Below are 12,668 nucleotides of genomic sequence, written 5' to 3'. Positions count from 1 at the left end.
TTAATTGTTTGGTTTAAGTTTAGTTGATAGTTAATCACAAGTCCATGTGGATACGATATCTGGACTTACAATCCTATATTACTTGTCGACCACGTATACTTGCGTGTGCGTTTGGGAGCAACAAGTTTTTGGCGCCGTTGCCGGGGACTTAGAAATTAACTATTCTACTAGATTAGATTTTTACGTTTTGCCTATTCAAGGTTTTTTTTAATCTTAGTTTAATATTTTATTATCTTTGTTGACATGGCATCTTGGAATGAGAATTGGTCAAATATTAGTTATTCTTATTATAGTGATCCTTGTCCATATTGTGGAGGACCACACTTGTGGCAAAATTGTGCATCTCAATTTGATGTGTGGAATTTTTGTAATATGTGTGGTGGTCAAGGTGGCCATTGGGATGGTTGTCCTAATTCTTATTATCCTTCTCAGAGTTCTTATTATAATATTTGTAATAATGTTTATGAGTTTGATAGGAGCAAGGAAGTGGAGGATATGGAAAGCATGGCTCGTATTATGGACATGATGAGGCAAGTAGTTGAGCAACAAGATGAAATTCGAAAGGCTGCACAAAGAATTAGTGCAGCAATCATGAGAATGAAGGCCGAGGCGAAGGAAGTGGCTGAAGAGAGCGAGTTCCCACCAGAAGATAATTTAGAAGAAACAGATATAGTGAGCCAATCTTGGCTAGAGGAACAAGCTCAACTGATAAAATCTCATGACTTTCTATGTGATGGTCTTTCAAATATGACAGAACAACTAATAGAAGGAAGAACTGAGCTCAGGCAATAAATCGACCAATTTGGCTTAGATATCCATGACCTGCACGATCAATTGAATAAAAAGGTTGAGGCGTCTGATGCCCTACAACCAATTGTTGTGGATACTGGTCAGCTTTTGGAGCAAAAGGAGGAACTTCAACTATTCGACCAAAATATTATTAATGATGCCAAGGTTGACGAAGTGCGCAAAATTGAGGATGTAAAAATAATGCAATTTTGGAGTTGGAGCGTATTGGACCTCATTCTAAACACTTTTCAACATTGTGTTTGGTTGGTGACATGGGAATTGACCCAGTCGAGCATATGGAGGAGTCAATGGATGAGGAACAAAGTGTTTACATTCTGAAATTCACCACACCAAGGAGACAAAACGACATTCCTCATTTGAAGGCCAAGAAGTGCAAGTGCGATACCTATTACTTGGTTTCTTTATTTTCACACCACCGCCCTAAGAACGTGACAAAAAAATTGATGCAAAATTGGGGGCGCAATTTATATCCTCAAAGTGGAAGGAAAAGTGATGAAAGTGATTGCGTCGTGCCGCGACGTTAAATCAAACGCTTGTTTGGAGGCAACCCAATTTTATTTTTCTTTTTTACTTTTGTTTATTTTTTATTGTGCTATTTGTTTTGTGTAGTATTATTTTGTGTTTTGTAGGAGTAGGAGCATGAAGTCAAAGCCAATAGGCATGTGCAAAAGCGAGCATGTGGTTAAAACTAAGTGTAAGGTACCCGCACAAGGGATCATACCTGGGAGAAGTCTGAGTATCCCGTGAGCTGCTAATGTTTCGGCATTTGTCCTACCAGGGAGTCTCTTTTACCCTCTTGTTATTTTTCAGTGTGCATTGAGGACATTGCACAATTTTAAGTTGTGGGGTGAGGAGATCGTCTGGGTGATTTTCTATGCTATCTTAGCTTAGTTGTAGTACTCGTTCTTAGTGTAGTAGTTTTTGTTAAAAACAAAAACAAAATGAAAAAAGAAAAAAAATTAGAAAATTGAGACTTTTCCTGATGATGAATTTTGTGGACAGCTTTCTTGAGAGGTTAAAGTCCAATAATAAAAAAAAATTCAAAAATATTTTTTTTCGTTCTAGTTAGTTTTAGTTAGGTAATAATCCCTCTTGGTTTTTCTTTGTGCATCGGTTCTTTTCCAAGGAATGTAACTTGAACCGGGTGATTTTTTTATTTTTATTTTATTTTTTAGGATTAGTTTTTTTTTTCTTTATTGTAGGAGTAGAAAAAGAGGGGGAAGAAAAACTTTTGTGACTTGTTTGATACTAGCATATTGAGGCCTATGCTCGAGTAGTACTTTCCTCTGAGTGCTTGAGTAACGATAAAATAGCAAACTTTGACACCTAAGCTCAGGGTTGTGACTCTGTATATACCTTATTCTTTTTTTGTTGTTCGCTATGATCCTGTCTGTCTTAGAGTAGAATTGATCCATCTAGATTGATACTTGTGCCATATGTGGTGAGATTTGTTACATATATTCCATGTTTTGCATCTTAGTCTAGAACTTGCCCTGCATGTTATTGAAGCAAAATAAAAGTGTTGCTCTGTTTAGAAGATGATAATAGGCTTTCTTTGATATGTCTTGTGAATTTTAGCCTTTTCAGATATTGTATCACTAGTTAGCCCTTTGAGCATGAAGCCTTTTGTTTGAAAGCCGTATTTTTGCCTTGATCCTTTTATTGAATCCCTAGTTTTTGCACCCTGCTTCCTTGATCACTATTGCTTAGACCGTGATATTAATTGATAAATTTGAAGAATGGGATGGTTAAGTGAAAAATGATGACCAATGATGGATGAAAAGTGATTAAAAGGCCCTCGTGAAAAGAATGTGACATGCAAAAGAAAAAGAAAGAAAGAAAAAAAAGAGAATGAAAAAAAAATTGTTTTGAAAAAATAAAACATTCTTGATGTGAGGAAAATACTTGTGAAACAATAGATGAAGAGAGGGCTGAAAAATAAAAGTGAAGAGTAAAAAATAATAGGTGATGAAGTCTAAAAGTGCAAAGTGCTTAGGGAAGTGTAAGTCACTATCATATAGTTTTCCTACCCGTCCCTTAGCCAACATTACAACCCGTTAAAATCCTATTTGATTCTAGTCGAGCATACTTAATTAGTAGATATGTACATAATGGGCAAGCCTATGGTTCTTTGTGCATACATGTGAATTTCTTTGTGAGTGCGAGAATTGTTCTTTGATGCAAAGTCCTTAAATTATATTCATTCTTTGATTTGAGTGTATGAACTATTCATTCTTGTGAGGGCACTGGTTTCATGATAGATAGGTGATGTTATTAGCTTTATCTGACAAAGTAGGTGAGCGAGCTTAAATTTGGTGAGTTACAATCTCTCTCTAAGGTTAGGAGGTTAGAAGTTTGTTGTTTGTTTGTGACTTGTATATCTTGCACGATGATGAGGAAGTGTATATCTGATGGTTTGAGTTGCTATAGGGCCTAATTGTTAGTCTTTACCGAATTGGTGGTGTTTCTAGGCTTGATTTATTGAGAGTGGTTTTAATGCTTACTCGAGGACGAGCAAGAGTCTAAGTGTGGGTTGTTGATGTTCGGCCAAAAAGGCATATATTTACCCATTGTTACCTCACATTCTAGTATATTTAATCGTTTTTTGAGTATTAGTTATATTATTTTGTGCTTAATATTATATTTTAACTGTGTAGGAATAAAGCAATGTGAAGATCAAAAGATTTGAAACAAAATTGAATAAAACGCGGAAGAAAAAAGAAATATATAAAAGAAGAAGACAAGGGGGGACACCCTTTGGTCTTTGTCCCCCCAAATGAAAGACAAAGAAAACAAAGGAATTACATCAAGCAAGGAATTAAAGAAGACAAACAAAAATGTAACGCTTCAAGGAAGGAATTGGAGGCGGAAAGTCTACCGGATTCAGCGCTAAGGCTAGCTCCTCGCGCTGGTCTGTACGCTGCCTGTGCAAGTTTTCCTATTTCGCCCGGGATAAGGTTATTTTGACCTTACACGGTCCCAACTCGTATATAAGGGGTTCTAAACCTAATTTGGAGGATATCTAACATACTTTGAAGGGAGTTTCACGTGGAGGAACACACACCACGCTTGGAGGATGCTTCTAACTAGTTTTTTTTCTCTTCTCTTCCTTTAATTTCATAGTTTCTTAGTTCTAGAGTTTTGGGTGCTACATGAACGTTGTGGTTTGAAGCTTGAATTGTTATTATTATTTTATCATATTGGTTTATTTATTCAATCTTGCATTTAATTATTTGATTGCTTGATCACCAATTAAATACTATCTACGAATCTAGGATTGAACTCGGGAGCGGGAATTCTAGATTGCATATAAGATTGAGTAGAGCAAGATCTTAACTCTGGAGGGGGGGGAGGGAGGGCGGATTTGCGGTTAGGATAGGAATATACCTAATCGCCTTGCTTGGTTATTATACGGGAATTATAAATGCGTTCTTGTTAATTCTAATTCCATAGGAATATAGGCGTTATGTTAGCTTGAGGCGAGTTGTACTTCGGGAGAAGGCTACGAGCAATATTAACCCCGTCAATCAATAAACTAGATAAATTAATTAGACAATTTAAGTGAAAAACTCAACGGGATTGTTAGCTAACCCATAGCTCTAGAATATTGACTCACATTGAATTCGTCTCTATAATTCGCCAACTTGTTTTCTTTAATCTCTTAGTTTGTTACTCTAGATTAATTTTAGTTAAATATTCATACGTTAGGGTTCCCTTGAATAGATTAATTGTTTGGTTTAATTTAGTTGATAGTTAATCACAAGTCTCTGTGGGTACGATATCTGGACTTACAATCCTATATTACTTGTCGATCACGTGTACTTGCGTGTGCGTTTGGGAGCAACATATGTTATTGGGTCATGGACTGCATCAATAGTGCAATATGAAATATTTTTCGTGGTTGAATACTATATCTAATATGCGAGATATACTAATTAAAGGAGGCCCCGCAGATTCGTTCACATATTTATGCAGCTGAAGTTTTGTTGAAGTTATCTTGCTCTTTTTGCTTGCTGCTCTGTCTTGTACTTTGTTCTGCATTATGCTCCAGATTTTTAGTTCCTTCTTAGTCAGATTCTCTATCCCATTTTCAAAGCGTGTGTCTCTTGTTCTTCACTGATCACTCTAGAAGCTGATTATGAGCTAACTTCAATATGTCTATTGTCTTTCTTGAATGGAGTTGTGACTAAGAATTTTTACAATGACCAGTTGTTGCTGAATTGAGTTTTCTATCTCTGAATATATAGTGCTTCTTCTCGTGAAGAAGTGCATCTCTTAAAATTCATTTGCGTTGTTTGGGCCTGAAGCTGATGAGGAGCCACAACTCACAAGCTGATGAAATGGAAGAATAGATGTAGCTGTCGAAAATCTTATAATACCACCTGGAATGACCTTCTACAGTGACCCCTGAAATCTTGATCAATAACATCTTGTTACATCTTTTTGTTGCATAAGATAAAATCTGAACCTCGAGGTCAATGAACATGGCGTTGCGGATATACATTTTGAGGCGCTTCAGATGAGTGATATGTGTGTTAGTGGTTTGAGACAGAGGTTAATAAGGATGAGATGATTGATCCAAAGCTTTCTAAGATGAAGAAAGATGTGGTGGTTGGAGTCAAGGACACTAAAGAAGTTGATAACGACTTTTTCTTGGTCGTTATCAAGATTGCTCATCATCAGGTACGTTGGTTTTATTGCATATTTTTTCTATAGATGGAGTTATTCTCTTTGAATTGTTTACTTATAATAGTTGTTTTGTTTCCTTCTCTTATATTGCATAAAATGAGTAACTTTGTATTATACTACAAGGAAAAAGATGCCTTATTTAATCAGTGTTTGGTTGCAATTGCTGAACATGGCAAGACCTTCCTATAACATGTGTCAAATACATGCTTACTTAAACATTCGTTTAATACATTTGAGCTTGAGCCTCTGCTGCTGCCTGTTAACCGAAATAAATACTGCATTTTTCCAATCCAGCCTGGTTGTAATGAGAACTACTCAGGAATCTTGCTTGACTTACTTTGGAACTATGTATCGCGTCAGAAACATTTCGTTTGAGCAGCTCATACATATTTATACTCATCTGCTATGTTTGCCCTCCTGTTGTGGTTTATGTTTATTAGTGAACATAGCTTTTGTACTTTTTCTTTTTGAGCTTACAAATGCCATGTAACCTTCTATCTAATATTTTTATTTTTATATCTTCTATCTAAGTGCATGTGAACTATGTCTCTGTCAAATCTAGAGCAATATGCTGTAATGGTTTACATTTATGGTTCAGTATATTAAGGCCCCACACATGTAATATTTTTGCCTCAATTATTCCAATGATTGAAGATTGCAAACGCAACTTAGGAGAAATTTTTCTTCATTTCTATTCTTAGAGCATGAGCAAGATCATTTAGTTATAATCTTTTGTGACAAATAATGTTCCTTTCACAAAGTAAACGAAAGGAAAATTAGGTTAGAAACTTATTGATCCTCTATTTTGATGCTTTTGTGTTCCTTCACCACCAAATCTTGTTCGTATTGGTTGTAATTTTTCCAACAAAGTTTTAACGATCGACTACTATCTTGTATTAACATATTTATCTTTACATGTCAATTCGCTTTAAGTGTTCATGTTTCAAAGTTATTTGGTGACTAATTGTATTCTATTTCTGGCAGAATCTTATTAATATTGTCGACCTTAATTTAATCCGTAACTGTTGAAAGAAACGGGATACCATATAGAGTGAGAGACGCGCAAGCTACATGAGACTTTCGCCGATGGTGCAACTATGTTTTTTTAACACTGGTTTTGCTGTCAAAAATCTATTCTTACTACTGGCTCAACCCTTTTATTAGTTCTTTTCAAACTTGCATCAGTTTGCCTCTATTCCTCATACTTTCAAGTTACTCACCCTTTACCTAAAGTTGTTTCACAAATGAAGTCACTCAAAGTACTGAACTTTGCAGGTAGTTATTTCAGTGGTCAAATCCCACTACAACAAATCTGTCTTTTAGTGGCGACTTTGTTTATTGCTACAGATATTACATTTATTGTGGCGACTTTATAAGTCGCCGGAGAACACAATTTTCTAGTAGCGACTTTCTTAGGTCGCCTCTAATATATGCCACTAAATACTGAAATTTTTGTTCCCGCTATTAACAAAAATTTGGCTCCAATGTTTAGGAGCGACTTGAGAAATGTCGCTAGCGTAGGTCATTAGGAGCGACTGGGTCGCTACTGTAATTAAAAAAAATCACTTAAATTATCATAAATAAAAAGAAGCATACAAAGCAGACGTCTTCTGCAACTTCTTCGTCTCACTCTCTCTCAAGTCACAACAAATTAAAAGGGGTTTTCTCCCGAATCTTATTAAAAACTATTCATCCAATTCCCTCAAATCTCTTAAATCTATCCTCAAATTGCAAATGTAAATCGAGACCCAAAGCCCTAATCAGAAATTGTATTCTCAAATTAGGTATGTGTTTGAATCCAAAGACCTTCTCAGTGTCGACTGCTCTTTCAATGGGTAAGTTGAAAGTTTTTGATTTTATTTTTTAATTTTTTTTTTTTTAAATTTTAGAGCTTTTGGTGATTACATGTTTGGTATTCCAGTCAAAATCCTGACCTCTTATCTCTCTCTCTCTCGCTCTTCAAAAATCCAAATCTAGAGTTGAAGATGGAAGAAGAAATGGTGCAAGCGATTTGGCTTCAAAAATTTAAACAGAACGATTTGCCTTCTGAGCATCGCGAAGCGGCCTTGTGTTGTTTCCATTCCTTTCCTCTAAGATTCGTAAGTTGCATAAGGTTCTTTCGTTTTTGTGTTTCTTGCTTTCTAGTATTTTATTTCTCATTATTTCCTTATTTATACTTGTATGTACATGCAGTTCTGATCTGTGAAGTTAATTTCCTGTTTTATTTGTGCTCTTTAGCTATCTTGCATTGATTTGGGTTGAATCCGACGAACATAATGAGGTCTGAATTTCTTCATTTGGTCTTCTTTTCAATTTTATTGCTGTGCTTTAAAATTATGCAAAGGGTAATAAGAATTAAAGGATGAGTCAAAAAAATGCTATTGTTTTTGGTAAGTAAATATTGAATTGTAGAATGTTTTCTCTGTTTTTTTATCTTTTTCTGTAGATTTCTGTTATAGAATAATTTCAGTGGCTCGAGAGGAAAACTTTCGGATCTTTAATGATGTATTGGAGGCGTATTATACTCCATAAGTGCTTCTTTGAGTTTCCGACCTGGCTAAACTCGCCATAGGTTTTCTGTATTCCTCTTTATCCCCAACTTCTCCACTCAGAGAAATGTAAAATGCCAAGAAAAAATAAACTCTATTACTTAGTTTTTAACAGTTGGAATGGAGATTAGGAGTTCTTGGGTTTTTTATTCCGTTTTTCTCTTGGTATCCGATTGGCTTTCTTTCCATTGCTAATGGTATTTTCACTGAAAGTAGTTCAATTCTTGTTTCCTGTAAGTGGCTCAGATTAAGGTGGTTATTGGCCTAGTCTAATCTGATTCATGAAAGCTTTCTCATTGCCTTGAAGAAGTGCAAAGAATAAGCTGTTGAACCTTGGGGTGCAATTACTTTATATGTTCTTTACTTCTGTAAAACTTACTTTATATATGTAGATGGCGAAATGGCTACCTGGCCACTTAAACTTGTCGGGTTTTTTAAAGCCCGATACATAAACTTATAACTTTCCCATTTGAACATTCGAACTCGTTTTTTCCATAACTAATAAATACATTTGACCATTGACCATGCATGTGGCATCAGTTGGTCCTAATCAGCAGCCCGCGTGAGGAACACGACGCACAGGAGCGTGAAAACCCCCTTCCCAATGCCCACAGTACAAAATACCCCCTTCCTCCATTTTTAAAAATCTGAAGCTCCATTTTCAATTTTTTTTTCATTTTTCAGATGGTGAAAATGGTGGAAAGTTGTATATTTTGTCATTGTAGAGTTGAAGTTAAGTTTTGAACTTCCCCATAACTTCCCCTTCCAAGTTCGTTGAACTCCTTGAACCCAACAATGGCATCTTTCAACTCTAAGAGTCGGAAAAATTCAGGACCGGCTCCTGTGCGTTTCCTTTAATGTCGATGCCAATGGAATATTGAATGTCTCTGCTGAGGACAACACTACAGGTCAGAACAAAAAGATTACAGTTACGAATGATAAAGGTCGGCTTTCGAAGGAAGAGATTGAGAATATGGCCAAGGATGAAAAGAAGTACAAGGCAGGTGATGATGAATACAGGAAAAGAGCCAAAGCTGAAGAAGCATTGCAGGGGTAAACCTCCTTCATACACTTCTGGATATTGGGCGAGGAGAATATTGTCGCGCAGCTTAGCGCAGAAGACAAGAAAAAGGTTGAGGATGTTCTTGAACAGTCAAAGAGAAGGAGTTGCTGCTTGACTTGACGTGTAAGACATCCATTGGTCATTTGGTGACCGGATGGACACGTATGTGTATGTGTAATACACGCGCACAAGGTCAATGGTCAAATGTATTTATTAATTATGGAAAAAACGAGTTCGAGTGTTCAAATGGGAAAGTTATAAGTTTATGTATCGGCTTTAAAAAACTCGACAAGTTTAAGTGGCCAGGAAGCCATTTCGCCTATGTAGATGATGGAACATATGCCATAAAGAAGAATCCGTGTTTCATCTTTATTTACTCATCTCAATCTGCTTCATGTCCGTGATCATGCTATTATTTAAATCAAGGTAATTGCTATAGGTATCTTGCACGCAGAGCTTTGGTTCTGATCTATTGGATTTCCCCCTTTCTTGTTTTTCTTCGGTCAAAATTTGATGGCTCACTTTAGTAGTTAGATAAAAAAAACAATTGCATCCATGAATTACGGATTTTTCCCAATTCTGTTTATCACGACTCTTGAACATATAGTCCTTGTCCATTATGGTGAAACTCAAAGGTATGTTTTTTATTCTTAGTTCTCTCTTTTTTGTATGGAGCCTATTCTTATTTTTTTCATTAGATATTTTCTGAAGATAATTGTTATTCATAAGTGTACATATAGGTTTTTGAAATACTCAATTTTCTTTTGTAGAAAAGTATTGCTTTCAACCAGTAGTTGGCTAGTTCCCATACCCGCTGATACTATTGTGAAAGCATGTATTTTTTTTTGAAGTATATCTAACTGCTTATCTTTCCTGAATAATGTCTAACAATTAGTATTGAGGTGCAAAGAATTTGCGCAACATTGTCTGAAAAGTGAATATTTGTACACGTTTTTAGCACCTTAAGTAAATTAATTATAAGACTTTAGTAGTCTTAAAAATTTCGTATAGATATTATTGAGAAGTTCCAAAAATATCTATGTATATTTGGTTAAAAACTCATACGATACACCATGTCAGAGAACAAGATAGAGTTATATTCTTGCATAGGGAAGTTCACTTTGTATATCTCCATCTAGTGGTTTCCGGTTGAATTTAACAAACTATATTTGGAAGATCACCTATTAAAAGAAGAAATCGAAAGAGAGCATAGTGCAAACTAGGACAGACTTGGAACGTAAAACATGACTCATTTTAAATCAACTCAGGAATTATTTTAAATGTTAATGTTGTCAAACTATACTTCCATCAATGTGCACTAGATATGGTAGTGAGGAAGTTTGTTCTTTCACAGGGAGTATCATTAAGTGAATAATCAATAGAGAAGGCTTTAATTCTTTATATTTACCATCAGTTGTTGATATGTGCTGATCAATTTTAATAGTTTGGGCAGACCGCTTATATTTAATTAAGAATGGGACTACAGACTACTTATCAAAATTTCATTTCTTTTGTGGGTGAAGGAACAGGGTCAAATGAATGGATGGATAATGGCAATGAGAACAATATGCAGGTGGAGGAGGACATGAAAGAGATTGAACCTTATGCGGTGCCCACTGTTGAAGATTCTATATGAACTATGACATGTTTCGAGACAATGACGCTGGCCGATACAGGTACCACCCATACTTTATGCTCACAAATAGTGCATATTAAAATAGAGTAATTTATTTTACACCCTATATTGTATCGTGTTGTGGCTTGGTAAATATTTCTGATAATCAGTTGGTTGCTTGCAGAATTTAAAGCTGTATGGTAGACCATGGAGGATTTTTTTGGATATTCTAGCTAGGTTAAATGCATAAAGGATTCATCTAGGAAGCATTTAATAGTGATAGTCGTGTTAGCTCCTAAAACATATGGTAGACATCTGCATTTACTGAAGTGATTTCAAGTGAAGTGCCTATGCATTTACTGAAGTTATTTCCAAGTGAAGTGCCTATGCAATTCAAAAGGGTTGAATGGAAGAAAACCTTAATTAGTAAGCCGTTAATCTTTAGATCTATTAGTTTCTTTGATTCAACATATGATGATGGTCTTCTTTTGAGCTAAACAGTTGCTACTTCATTTAAAGAGATGACCTTTTTTATTTTGGATATGCTCGGCTCTATTATAAAAGTGTTCAACTTGATGTATATTGTAGAGATACTTGGGCTAAATGAATGCTTGGTCAACCTTCTGTATTTCCTTTACCACACAATATTAATTCTTGATTTGAAAGGTGAATTGGAATACTTTGATAAATCAATTTGGACATATGGGTTTTACTCCTCAAACATATTGGTTTCTTAATTTCTTTAAATCCTTGTGTTATTTCTTGCTAAGTGAGCATTGAATTTCTTGAAAGAATGGTGTTTAGTTGAATTTCTTCGTACTTTATTCTTTCGTGTATTATTATTTGCTCAGATCTTTGTTTTAATAATACTGATATTATTTTATAAAATGTGTACTGGCCGAGAAACTAGTTTCTTAAAATATATTGACGATTTTTAAAAAATCTCTGAATTTCTTTTGTAGGTAGTAACCAATCTGTCCAATGTGTGCAAAAGATAATAATGTGCCTTCGTATGGAATAGTACAACAGGAGCCGCCCTTGGGGAGCACCCAATATTATTCTCTTATGAGAGTTTGCTATTGCATAGTGTGGCCATATTGTTCAAGATGACATGGTACTAGCCAAGGAGAAGCTTGAAGACATTTTATTTTTGCTGCTTCTTTGTTTTTGTTTTTTTTTTCCGGGGCATTTCATGTGTATGGACAATTCCTATATGTTCTGAATTTTAATAAAAAGTTTATTGATCTTTTTGTTTGATAAGAGATTTAATGGGGTCTCCTTACATTAATGAGTTGCTCTAATACACTTGTGTAATATAATTAAAAATATTGTTGCTGCTAAATTATTTTTAAAAAATTAAATTTTGTTGGAAAAAAGGTTTTAGGGGCGACCAAACCTTGCTACAAAATAATTACTATTTGTGGCGACCAATATTGCTACTAAATCTCATGGTACTGTGGCGATAAGAGCTGCCACTTAAGGTATAATTCCTTTTGCGGCGACTAAAAGTCGTTCATCAGTGGCGACCTACCTCAAACCTATTTTGTGGGTGGGTATTTACCAGGTTTGTGGGTGGGTATTTACCGCACTTGTTTTAGCGATTAAAGTCGCCACAATGTATATTATTTGTGGAGACTTTCAGTAGTCGTCACAAAAAACATTTAGTAATGATAACATGGAGCGACCAGAAAGTCGCCACTAAAAGTATATAGTAGCGACTTTGCATGATTTAGTAACGACTCTTGTCGCCACAAAAATTCCGATTTCTTGTATTGTCCCTTCTGAATTTGGTTCGTTAATTGTTGGAATAAAAAAGATAACAGAATGTATGACAAAACAATATATAAATTGATTCAGGACGTTCAATTAATGTGAAGCCGCTATGAAAGTATGTGACCACCAATATCTCCAGAAGCTGATTCAAACCTTTGTTAAGTCATTA

The 12,668-nt window shown here is 35.3% G+C and overlaps 1 long non-coding RNA gene across 2 annotated transcripts; it reads left to right on the top strand.

Annotated features, from left to right (window-relative positions):
- Positions 1-6,983: 6,983 nt before the first annotated feature.
- LOC109211072 lies at positions 6,984-11,988 on the top strand. Of its 2 annotated transcripts, none has more exons than XR_002065652.1 (4): positions 6,984-7,334; positions 7,477-7,598; positions 10,641-10,787; positions 11,689-11,988. It is a non-coding gene; the product is annotated as an uncharacterized LOC109211072 (long non-coding RNA). The 2 variants fall into 2 exon arrangements; XR_002065651.1 differs by having other exon boundaries at positions 6,986-7,334; positions 10,635-10,787.
- Positions 11,989-12,668: the final 680 nt, after the last annotated feature.

The sequence above is a fragment of the Nicotiana attenuata genome, unplaced genomic scaffold (assembly GCF_001879085.1).
Source record: "Nicotiana attenuata strain UT unplaced genomic scaffold, NIATTr2, whole genome shotgun sequence".
Lineage (NCBI taxonomy): Eukaryota > Viridiplantae > Streptophyta > Magnoliopsida > Solanales > Solanaceae > Nicotiana > Nicotiana attenuata.
This window is presented reverse-complemented; position numbering and strand designations above follow the sequence as displayed.